Source organism: Malaclemys terrapin, chromosome 13, assembly GCF_027887155.1.
Source record: "Malaclemys terrapin pileata isolate rMalTer1 chromosome 13, rMalTer1.hap1, whole genome shotgun sequence".
In the NCBI taxonomy this organism is placed as follows: Eukaryota; Metazoa; Chordata; order Testudines; family Emydidae; genus Malaclemys; species Malaclemys terrapin.
This window is the reverse complement of record NC_071517.1, coordinates 37,537,753-37,550,350: the sequence shown is the minus strand read 5'-3', so window position 1 is coordinate 37,550,350 and position 12,598 is coordinate 37,537,753. Positions and strand designations below refer to the sequence as shown.

At 47.2% G+C, this 12,598-nt stretch overlaps 3 non-coding genes across 3 annotated transcripts; all 3 read left to right on the top strand.

The window, feature by feature from the left end:
• The first annotated feature begins 3,139 nt into the window (after positions 1-3,139).
• On the top strand, positions 3,140-3,212 carry TRNAK-CUU (transfer RNA lysine (anticodon CUU)). Its single transcript has one exon. It is a non-coding gene; the product is annotated as a tRNA-Lys (tRNA).
• Positions 3,213-5,198: 1,986 nt separating this feature from the next.
• TRNAV-CAC (transfer RNA valine (anticodon CAC)) lies at positions 5,199-5,271 on the top strand. Its single transcript has one exon. It is a non-coding gene; the product is annotated as a tRNA-Val (tRNA).
• Positions 5,272-6,932: 1,661 nt separating this feature from the next.
• On the top strand, positions 6,933-7,005 carry TRNAK-CUU (transfer RNA lysine (anticodon CUU)). Its single transcript has one exon. It is a non-coding gene; the product is annotated as a tRNA-Lys (tRNA).
• Positions 7,006-12,598: the final 5,593 nt, after the last annotated feature.

Below are 12,598 nucleotides of genomic sequence, written 5' to 3'. Positions count from 1 at the left end.
AGAAGGCTGCTGAGTTTGGTGAACGTCGGAAAATTCTGAGGGATAATGGCGGATGCATGGGGCTCTCCAGGCATCTGGTCCCTAGCCCCCTCTGCTTCAACCAGTTCTGCAATTGTCAAATGTCTGGTACTTGGCTGCCACTTAGCCCTGGAGGGCCAAAACGATGTTGATGTTGCAATACCTAACATTTAGGTGTCTAGAAAAATCACTGAAACAACCCTGGGATCCAGAAAGGCTGAATTAGTCAGCTAGGCTCCCTGTACCGTGCATGGGGAAACCGAGGCACTTAAGGATGGAATCTACAAAAGCCAGCATGCTAGGCAGGGAGCCTCCTAAACTAGGCGATGAGAGATACTGATATGGGGAGGGGTCCCTCAGTCTCTCCTGAAGAACCTGTCACACTTTGCAGCAGTCAGTACAGAGTCCTTGGGAAAGGACTGGGCCTCCCAGGCAGGTGCCCCGACCCCCAGACTGCAGAGTCGATCTCTCGCTGTGGCGCAGTGAACGTTCCACCTGGGCCGGGCACAGAGGGGCCTTTGATGAAGGTCTCCCCAGCACAGACCCTGCTGGGGGAGCAGCAGCTGCTCAGTGTCCGCTCCCAGATCCCAATGGAGGAGGCAGCAGCTCCTGACCCAGGACAAAAAACAGAGACAGATGGAGCGCAACCTCCTCTCTCTGAGCAGGGACACAACAGCTACTGAATAGCTGCCCCCACCGCTCTTCCTGCCAGACCCCCAACCTGGGAGGGGATCAAGTGTAGTTAGGGTTGGATTAAGGCATAGGCTATTTGCTACCCCCATCCCAGGTGATAGGGAAAGGCAGAGGTAGCACATTATAATAGGTGGACCCTTAGCCGCTATAATTTGCTGCCCCAGACGAGCAGATGGAGAAAGCTGAGAGAGGAAATTATGATGGGAAAGCCCCCCAACCGTCATAATACGGTACCCCTGGACCAGAGGATGGGGAAAGGCAGACACAGCAAATTGTGACAGGGCAGCAAAAGCGATCAGCAGCAAATGGTGCTGGCAGCTGTTCGCAGCGTGACCCTGGCTGGAGTCTGGGAGATCCCAAACCCGGCAGCTGTCACTTTCCATCTAAATCCCGTAAGGGAGAGTGTGTCCTGGACACACTCAGGAGGGAGAGGGAGGATCCTGCACAAAATCTCTTTTCCAAAGCAAATAGCCCAACCTCTGGGTCATTTTCTTTCCCTTTTTCCTCCGAGGCAAAGGAAAATGCATGGAATATAGGTAAATAATGACTAAAAAACAACTGTATTATATGTTAAGTCTTTGCCCCGCCCTTTGCTGTTTTGAGCTAAACCTCTGACTCCCAGAAGCTGGGAATGGGCGATGGGATGGATCACTTGATTACCTGTTCTGTTCATTCCCTCTGGGGCACTTGGCATTGGCCACTGTTGGAAGCACGGGTCACGGGTGCTGGGAAAGGGGAGGGGCATGGCCCTCCCACTTTTTGAAAATGGATCGGCCTGGCCTATCCACTTTTCACCATGGCCCCTGGAGGCCTCGCCCCCCTGGCCAGGCTAACAGCATCATGCTACAGACCCTCCACCTGGATGGGGTGGGGGGGCCAAGAGTAGCTCCTGCCCCGTGTCCTTGCCCTCCAGGTCCCCCACCCAGGGCAGGTGGAGGATCGCTTGCTCCTCACAGCTGCCCGGCTGCGTGGTCTTACCATGGCCAGGCTGCAGCTCTGAGGCCCGGTTCCCCAGCCAGAGCCAGGTTGGGGTAAGAACCGCGCTGGTAGCTGTGGGGGGCCGCGAACACTCCACCTGCCCTGTATGGTGGGGCCTGCACGGCGGGGATACGGCCCAAAGCTGCTCTTGGTGCCCCCATCCCAGTGGGTGGAGGGTCTGCAGCTCCCAGCCCACTCTGGCTTCCAGCTTGGCCGGGGTCAGAGCCTTGGGCGGAAGGGATGGTGCCATGAGGGGGCGGGGGCCCCTGGTCCTCCTCTTTTTGGCAGGCTCCTCTGCCCCAGTCAGAAGACCAGGATATTGGGCTAGATCAGGCGTGGGCAAACTTTTTGACCTGAGGGCCACATCTGGGTGGGGAAATTGCATGCAGAGCCATGAATGTAGGTCTGGGGCAGGGGGTTGGGGTGCGGGAGGGAGTGCGGAGTGTGGGAGGGGGTGCGGTGTGCAGGAAGGGACTCAGAGCAAAGGGTGCGGGGTGCAGGAGGGGGCTAAGGGCAGGGGGTTGGGGTGCTGGAGGGGGCTCAGGGCAGGGGTTTGGGGTGCAGGCTTTGCCCCAGCGCCACTTATGTTGAGCGGCTCCCGGGAGGCAGCGGCATGCAGTGGGGCTTAGGCAGGCTCCCTGCCTGCCCTGGCCCTGCGCCGCTCCCAGAAGTGGCCAGCATGTCAGGCAATGACTCCTGGGGGTGGGGTGAGGCAGGTGGCTCCGCTGTGCACTGCCCTCGCCTGCGAGTACCACCCCCGAAGCTCCCATTGGCCGCGGTTCCCCAGCCGTAGTTCACCCTTCCCTGGGCTAGATGGAATATTGGTCTGACCCAGTGTGGCTGTTCATAAGAACATAAGAATGGCCATACTTGGCCAGACCAAAGGTCCATCTAGCCCAGTATCCTGTCTTCCAACAGTGGCCACTGTCAGGTGCACCAGAGGGAATGAACAGAACAAGTAGTCATCAAGTGATCCATTCCCAGCTTCTGGCAAACAGAGGCTAGGGACACCATCCATCCCTGTCCATCCTGGCTAATAGCCATTGATGGACCTATCCTTCATTAACTTATCTAGTTCTTTTTTGAACCATTATAGTCTTGGCCTTCACAACATCCTCTGGCAAAGAGTTCCACAGGCTGACTGTGTGGTGGGTGATGAAATACTTCCTTTTGTTTCTTATGTTTTGCTGAAGTTTCTTGTTTCCTTTGCTCTTATCTTCTGTTCGTAATTCCCCCACCTCTTTGCATCTATTACTTTGCATCCTGTGGCTTGACATTCTGGGGTTCCCAGAAGGTGGTTAACTCTGGAAAAGGAGCCTGTTGGATCTTAGGAAGCTTCCCTGGGATTAGTTCAACACAGGGCTAGAAAACTAGCAAGACAGAAATAGCAACTTAAGAAACATAGCTATAGGTCTATTCCACAGGCTTGAATTAAAATATTGTATAAGCAGCCCGGCTAGCTCAGTCGGTAGAGCATGAGACTCTTAATCTCAGGGTCGTGGGTTCGAGCCCCACGTTGGGCGAAGCGATTTTTGTTTGTTTGTTTGTTTTTTAAAGTGCAAGGTGTTTTAACCATATCTTCCCTGGAAATAAATGTCTGTAAAAATGGCTGTTTCAATCGTCTTTTTTTTTTTTTTTTTTTTTTTTTAAAGAAAGCAAAGAGAGAGAGAGAGACGCCAGATGCCAGTTCCTGCTCCAGAAGTAATGGCACCCTCTTTCTTACAATCAAAAGATAATATTCTGATCTCCTCTTCTTTCTTTTTCTGTCTCAGATAGAACAGAAAAACAGTCCAGATGCAATTCCCTGACATCTTTTGTCTGGGTTGACTGGGTTGATTATTAAGGGGGATTGCTCTGGAGACGGACAAACAGCTGATGGATAATTTGAATCACAAGAAAAGGTTCAGCAACAAAATTAGCAAATATGATTTTTCTATCCAGCAAAATGGAAAAAAGGTGGTGTGTGTTGATTGTTCTTTTTTCTGTGCATTTATTATACATGCAACCAATTATATTTGAAACAGCAGAATCTAAAATAAGACTATGTTAAAAATTTTGCTTTATTATTGTTTTTAAAGTGCTTGAAACAAATTGCTCCCACAACTTCAGTAGATTTGCCCCAGGGCTGACTTTGGCCTAACACTGATTAAGGATTTCAGACAAACAAAAACACCTCTTTGATTTATATTGATTTGCATTGCAGTGTCCTTTATACTGTTTCATTTTTATAAATATTTATAGAGTAGATTTGTGTTAGTTAAAGTTCTTAAAGGGAGACCAGAGTTAATTTTATTTGAAACTGACTCAATTTTTAATCCAGTTTTTGAGGAAACAGCCTTTAAATGGCACAATCTAAACTTTTTTTTTTAATGAGGGTTTATTGAACTCCCCTTCTGGTGTATGTTTTATAAATGTAGTTTCAGGATGGGAGAATCTGACTAAACTAACTGACTATAAGAGAGGAACAATGAAATTGACTAGACACAAACTTGTCAAAGGCAACAAGTGAACACACTGAAAAAAATAGAGAAAAGTAAGATTGAATAATGCCAGCATATTTAACATATTTTATCCTCTATAACAAAACATTTTTGTTATGATTTGCTGAAGTTTCTTCTGATTCACCAAAACTACATGAGTGAGTGTGGCTTGTGTATGGAGGAGGGAGGGGTTTCAGTGAAGGACCCTAAGGGTGGGGTGGGAACTGGGCAGAGGAAGAACTTTGAACCATCCAGGTGTATTTTTTTAACCTTCTTGTATTATTCAGGTCTTCTGAATTCAGGTGCTGACTGCACCAAGGAAGAGAAGTACAAGCAGCCTGGGTTTGAAAGCACCAGCACCCTCTGTATAAAATAGTGGGCTAGATTTTTTTTTAGAAACGCAGATGTTTTTCACAAAAGGCTTTGTCCTCCCAGTTCTGATGAAGCCAGGTACTTGTGGGATTTAATTGCCTGGATTCTGAGGGATTCTAGCATTTTGCACAGCTGTTGTGTTTCAAATCCGCTGCAGAGACAGTACAGGTACCTTGTCTGGAATCTGAAGAAGCCAGATGTGTTCACATTGTGAACTTCACAATGACTGCTTTCAGGTTTGGTAGATACCAGGCGCTTGTACCAGTCATCCTGCTGGATGAATTATTTTGACTGGAATCTGCCAGTTGTGTCACACTTGTGCCGGGATTCCTGATTGTATCCCGGCTGTTTCATACTTAATACCCTTCAATTTTGCCATCAACGGGTGTTTTAAAACTTTCTGCCCCCTGCATTCTTCCAGATCTAAGTGGTGCCCACATCTGGCTGGACGCTGGTCTTTGTTTAGAATGCACGGGTGTGCATGAAAGGGAATGTTACACAGGAGGAGATAAATCAACCTCTCTGGGAGGCACCTTTTAAACACTCCTTGTGTGTTATTTTATCTAGCAGCAAGAAAACAGCAACACTTGGCTAGAACAGGCCTGCAACTCTCACACCAATGGCTGTAGCCGCTGTAAAGAAAAACACAGCCAGCTGGTTTCTGTAGTGTAGTGGTTATCACGTTCGCCTCACACGCGAAAGGTCCCCGGTTCGAAACCGGGCAGAAACAGCCTTGCTTTTTTTCCCCCCACTCTAAGAACGTGTCTTGTTTTGCAGTCTCTCTTCGGGCACCGTCATTGCTAGGGAATTGTCATATTTCTCCACCTTCATTTCTCTCGCATAAGGAGAGTTCATGACAGATCTTTAATCAGCATGTCCCTAAGTCGCCTAAAGCACAGCAGACTAAAAATAATGAAAGAATGTTATACAACTTGATCTAATATTTAGGTATATTTGATTTTGTCCAGAATTGCTCAATTGACTTTCAATGGGATTTATGTCACATTCATGATTATGATTGTTGTTTGGGGAGGAAATGAGTGCTATGCTGTGGGTAACAATAACAGAGAAATAAACTGACCTTGGGTATTGACCAGCGTTTCCTTTGCCTTTAGATTATGTGTTAAACTGGAACGGGAATAAAAGGCATGGAGACAAGCTGGAAGAAGGGCTTCCTGGTCATTGACAAGCTCATTCACACAGGGAGAAAATGTTCTTATAGTTCCCGCGGTTTGTGAAATCGCTGCCTGTGTGATTTACGGGTGTATGGGGGGTTTTACCCCTCCACCTGTTTTGCTGGATTACCTTTATTATGGCCAAATTCTGCACTCAACCTGTTTTCCCTCCACTTTACCTTGCCATGTTTTCACAGTGGCTGCCTGAGTCTTTCCAGACACCGATTTCTTTTTTTCATGATCACTCCCCCTGTAGTGGGATCCACGTGTTTTCACCATTATTTCCCCTACACTACGATCCATGTATTTTCACCATTATTTCCCCTGCACTGGAATCCATCTGTTTTCACCATTATTTCCCCTGCTGTGGGTCCATGTGAGTTCAACAATTCTTTTCCGTGCACCAAGACCCATCTGTTCTCTCCGCATCAGTTAGAGTTTTTTTGTCTACATAACCTGTAGATTTTTTTCCCCATGGTCACTCCCCCTGCACTGGGATCCATATGTTTTCACCATTATTTCCCCTGCACTGGGATCCATGTGTTTCACCATTATTTCCCCTGCACTGGGATTCATGTGTTTTCACCATTTTCTTTCCCCTACACTAGGATCCATGTATTTTCACCATTATTTCCTCTGCACTGGGATCATACATACGATGTCATTCACGAGCAGCTATTCCTGCTTAAGCATGTGTGGACATTTTTATTCCGGATTAAGGCCCGTCTTGTGTAGTTTAACACTGTTGCATACAGGAACAAGGTACTTCTGGACTAAGTTATTCAGAACTATCCCTAAATCACTCCATGGGTTTGCATTTTGTTAGCCCCATGCGTCTTCACCCTGTTCTTGACTAAATCCTTCCCTATACAGCCAGGCATTTGGGCAGTGAATTTTCAGGCGCTCAGATGCACACGCGTGGATCCTGCCTTCTGTCTGTCAGGTGTAGCACCTGATGTTTTATAAAGCGCCTAAAATGTGTCCTGCATCCCAGCGGGAATGCAACCTTCATGCCTTCTTCAGCAAACTGCAAATATGGACGGAACTAGATTAAGAGTCTAGGGTTAATCCTGGAGAGGGTCTTGTGGCCAGGCGTGGTTTCCAAGCGGTCAGCTGGGAGAAGAGGCAAACTCCAATTTGCAGGAAATCAACAGCTATAGAGACGACACACCGCTTTCTGAATACCTCCTGCTAAATCTGAAACCTTGCAACAGCCGCCCGGCTAGCTCAGTCGGTAGAGCATGAGACTCTTAATCTCAGGGTCGTGGGTTCGAGCCCCACGTTGGGCGCATGTTTTTTTTTCCTGTCCCCCTCTCCCTAAGGAATTATTTCTAGATGAGCCCAGGCACACAAAACCGTGCATTTAAAATTAGGACCGCGTTTTGATCTGGCGAAAATAACCCCCCAGCGGAGAAAAAACGTGTCACTGCAATGGGGAAAGTCTGAGAAATGAACAGCTGCTTTGAAGTCACTTCAGTCACCCTCCCATTCCCTCTGATCATTATCCTGGTCCCCCCCTTGCTGAGATCACCGTCCCCCACTCTGTTCTAGTCCTGTAAGGACAAGGGGAGAGTTTCAGCGTCTTGTCACTTGCAGGGAATTCCCCCCCGCCCCAGTATCAGGGTCACACTGTGTCTATTTTACCACCCCGCCCTACTGAGAGGCAGGAACTGTAGGTAGCCCCAGTTCATTCATTGCCTTTCCCAGCTCAGGTGGCAAGGAAATTGAAAGCTATTCAGCTACTGGTAGCACAGAAATCTGCCCCCACTGAGGGCTTCATCTTGCACCACTGAAGCTCATGAGAGGTTTTCCAGTGACTTTAAAGGGAAAAGGAGCAGATTAGGGAGCCATGAGACATTCTGTTTTGACAGGAGTGTGACCACATCTGAATAAACTGTAGCCTCTCTGATTGGATGCAGTTAGATCAGATTATTTAGATGCTGATCCTGGGGTTTAATAGATGCATAGCATAGCAGATAAAACAATGTCATAAAGGAAAATAAAATATAAATATAATACTGTGACGAACTGGGACTGTTCTTACTGTGGTCTTTGAATGCTGACAGGGGAGTGTGGCTAGGATGGTCTGCATTGGGGGATGGGAGACTGACCGACAGAGAATACCTGAGCATGTAACATGAGAACCCAGGAAGGGGTTAGAGGCCAGGTGACACCTTTGCCCGGGAAACTGAACAAAGACTGTGGGAGGGGTCACTGAAGGGAGAGTTTCAAGAGCTGGCTAGGGACTTGGGTGGGAGGCAGACGGGGGACATTAGGAAAAAGTTCCTAACTGTCAGGGTGGTTAAACACTGGAATAAATTGCCTAGCGAGGTTGTGGAATCTCCATCTCTGGAGATATTTAAGATTAGGTTAGATAAATGTCTATCAGGGATGGTCTAGACAGTATTTGGTCCTGCCATGCGGGCAGGGGACTGGACTCGATGACCTCTCGAGGTCCCTTCCAGTCCTAGAATCTATGAATCTATGAAAAAAACCTCCCAAGGGGGCTGGGGTGCCCGGGGACCCCAAGATGGACCTAACTGAGGGGGTCCTGTCGTCTGTGCCTGTAAGACCTGTCTTGGACTGTGTCCCTGTCCTCTAAATAAACCTTCTGTTTTACTGGCTGGCTGAGAGTCACGTCTGACTGCAAAGTGGGGGGTGCAGAACCCTTTGGCTTCCCCAGGACCCCGCCTGGGCGGACTCGCTGTGGGAAGTGCACAGAGGGGCATATGCTGAATGCTCCCAGGAGAGACCCAGGAGGTGAAGCCGTGTCTGCTCAGAGAGAGGAGGCTCCCCAGAGTCCTGACTGGCTTTGTGGGGAGCAGTTCCAGAGCATCACCCGGGGACTCCGTGACAAATACATAACAGGGAACAATAAAGTAAAACAAGGATAACATTTGAATGGGTAGAAACATTTTTGAACAAAGAGTTATTTAATTGCAAAGCGGGCTTCTGTGAAAAATGGATAAAAATGCAAAAATGTTGATTTTTTTCAATTTTTATTCATTTGCCATTTATTTTTTCAACCTTTATTATCATAGACATTAATGAAAGGGTTACGAAAAGCTTTTGTTTTCATTTCATGAAAACTGGCTTTTTCAGTAATTTTTTTTTATTATTATTATTTTAAAACAAGAAAAAAAAAGGGCAAAAAATTGTTCAGTTTCAAAGCTGGTGAAAGGGTGAAACTTTGATATTTTTTTCCCCACCATTTTTTTTAATTGCCAACCAACTTAATAAACGAAATGAAATAAAGTAGCAAAAATAAAGAAATTAATAAAGTGGAAATTATTTTTTTTTTTAAAAAGGATACCAAATGAGTATAATAATATAACATAAAATATAATGACTAAAGGCTGGATCCAGAATATAGATTACCCAGTGTAGCAATTGGTACCTTGGACCCCAAGCCTGCAAATACTTATGCACATGGTAAGTATTTGCTACCTTCATGGTAGCAAAGTTAAACATCTATGTAAGTGGCTGTAGGATTGCATGCTAATTTAAGAATATTGGCTGAGATCCTGCAAAGAGTTAAGCATATGCTCAATTTGCACACTGAGAGCTTCACTGACAGCAGTGGGATTATTCAAAGTGTATAATGTTAATCATGTGTGTGGGTCTTTGCAGCGCCAGGGCCATTGTCTATCTAGTGCTGATTCCTTCAGAAAGCCCCAGCTTCACTGTTGCCTCAATTGTATTTCATCCCACTCCCCTTCTTCCTTCCTTTGTAGCTGGCCACAGGTACATTTTTGAAGCCCCATCCTGTGACTGTAGCACAGAACTGCACCGGTTAACAGTTGTGATCAGAAGCATTAATGTAAACGAGAACTAACTGTATCCCCCTGTCAGGGCTGCCCAGAGGATTCAGGGGGCCTGGGGCAAAGCAATTTTGGGGGCCCCTTCCATAAAAAAAAGTTGCAATACCATATTCTTGTGGCGTGGGGGCCCCTGCGGGGGCCCGGGGCCTGGAGCAAATTGCCCCACTTGCCCCCCTCCTCTGGGCAGTCCTGCACCCTGTGTATGGCTTCAGCAACCTGCCGGGTTGAATTTATTCACTCAAGATTGACACAACAAAATTCTTCACAATTACACCAACCCCCTAAATCTAGGTAATTCCCATGGTCAACTTCTCACTTGTAGACTCTTATAGCGATCCATGAGTTCACGTTTGTTACCGGCTTGGTGAACTCTAATTATAGAACATACCGCCAGCTTGGGGTGTCTGCCTTGTTTTTGACAGTCTGCCCTGAGGTCAGCACTCACAGTCGGCAGACAGCATCACCAGCTCAATTACATGAACTTGAAGACATTTGAACTCGATTTCTGGATACATTTCGTTAAAAAACCAGGTACGCTACTGAAAGAATGCCTGACCTTCACTCCACATAGCCTCCCTACTCCCTTCCTTCCCTGGTTTTCCTGTTTACGAGTGGCTTGTATTTTACGCTCGTAACACCCACCCTACTGTGTTATGTCTACATCAGGGATTGGCAACCTTTGACACGCAGCCTGCCAGGGAAAGCCACTGGCAGGCCAGGCCGGTTTGTTTACCTTCAGTGTCCGCAGGTTCGGCCGATTGCAGCTCCCACTGGCTGCGGTTCACCGTCCCTGGCCAATGGGGGCTGTGGGAAGGGCGGGTTGCCGATCCCTGGTCTACATGGTACCGTTTGGTTTTGTATCAGCTGGTCTTGCAGCTCTGATGAATTGTAAAACTGTATAATTCTGTTTGAGAACCTGTGCAGTGTGTTGGATTCAGAATCATACACAAGCTGTAACTCACTTACCTTTATGTGCTTTTTTATTGGTTTTGTTTTTCACATGAAAACAAACAAAGAAATGAACCTCACATCCAGACACACACAATGGTTCTCTTATTCCCAAAACACTTCCAGGCAGGAAGTGATTCCAGACTAGTGATTCCAGTCAATTTCTCTGTATAGACGTGACCTTAGCAACTAAGGTCCAGATTTTAAAGATACTTAAGGCCCTAGAAACCAACTGGTGTTAGGCACCTGGACATTTTGGAAAAGCCCATTAGACTCCTAGCTGCATCTTTAGGTATCTAAATACCTTCTGCAACACAGCCTGCTACTTACCAACAGTAGCAGGGGCTGTATTTTCAGTGCTGAAGGTCCTTGGTTCAACCCTCCTCAGTGACTATGGTACTTGTATGCATGTGGCCATAGACAGGGGATACATAGGCACTGGAAAACTTTAGTTTTTTTCATAGGTGTAGTTTGACTTCTATATTTGGGGAGGGGAGGGACCAGCGGGGCTTGGGCCAGCTCCGTGTGGCAGAGCCTGGGGAGGGAGCGCCACCTCCACCCCTGGCTCACCTCAGCAGGCCACCCAGCCTGTCAGGGATTGGGGGTGGGGTCACAACCAAAAACTGTAACTCAAAGCGGGGTGGGAGGGAGTCTCAGCTCAAAAAGTTTGAAAACCGCTCAGCAGGGGCACTGGAATGCATGCGGGGAGGGGCCTGGTCCCGTCACTTTTAAAAGTGGACAGGTCCCACTTTTTATGGGGCCGTAAGGGTGAGCGATTGGGGAGAGGGGTGGAGAGAAGCATGCAGGTGGCAAGGCATCTGGGGAAGGGGCGGCATGGGAGGGCAGGGACATGGTTTGGATGCTGGTGGCACCCCCACTTTTAGGGAGCTGGAGAGACAATGGAAGACCCAACAACCTTTTAATGGCTGGCAACCAAGGCAAGCAGAGTTATTGATGAAGCAAAAAACAAATTCCTTTATCTGGTGTCTTATTCTGATATGACGGAGTGGTCTAAAATCCTACACTGATGATTGTATGACACAGGACACCTGGCTTCCCATAGATTGAGAAATGAGGAGATTCTCAGGCCAGGAGACCATGGTGATGGGTCACTATAAGAACCCAAATGAATAGAATATCTTACACACCACAGAGGAAACTTGGAGACAAACAAGAATTTCATTTGTCAAGTCCCTTCCACCAAACAATACAGAAAGTTCAACAACAACAAAAAAGTCCTTTCTTTGTTGGCTGCTGGGAACTTTTGAATAACTTCATACTTCCTATTAGGTGCCTAAATGGAAGAAGTTGGGTGCTGAGCAATTTTGAAAATCCAGCCATTTGGGAATAATTATTGGTAACCTGAGCAGGGTCTGAAAGAGCTCTCTCGTGACATCTTGTGCTGAGCTGGGGAAGAGGATTTCACGAGCTGACCTTGTTTGCATGGGCACACCCACCCAGCCTAGGTGCTCGGCATGATGGGACTGCTTTGCCTGAATGATCACTTTTGGCTGGTGTTGGATCACAAGTCACTTTGTTACTGGGGGCAGGGGCACTAAAGGGTTGTTATCCTTGTTGTGTGAATCAAGGGCAGCAGAATTATGCTTGGCATACCCTGATTGAGGACCTCACCCTCAACTAAACAGCACTCACTAGGCAGGGGACATGGGTGCCAAACCCAACACCATTAGAATTGAAAGGGCAGATACTGGTTCCATTCTCTTCTTTATTTTTCCACTATGTAATAACAAAACTGATTAAGATTCAAGTGGGAGTCTTGTTACACACCAACAGAGATGAAACCACTAATAACTAGAGTCCTACCAAATTTGTGGTCCATTTTGGTCAATTTCATGGCCATAGGATTTTAAAAATAGTACATTTCATGATTTCAGCTGTTTAAATATGAAATTTCATGGTGGTGTAATTGTAGGGGTCCTGATGCAAAAAGGAGTTGTGGGGTGGTTGCAAGGTTATTGTAAGGGGGGTTGTGGTGCTGCTACCCTTAGTTTTGCGCTGCTGCTGGCGGGGCACTGCCTTCAGTGCTGGGCAGCTAGAGAATGGCTGCTGCTGGCCGGGAATCCTGCTCTGAAGGTAGATCTGTCATCAGCAA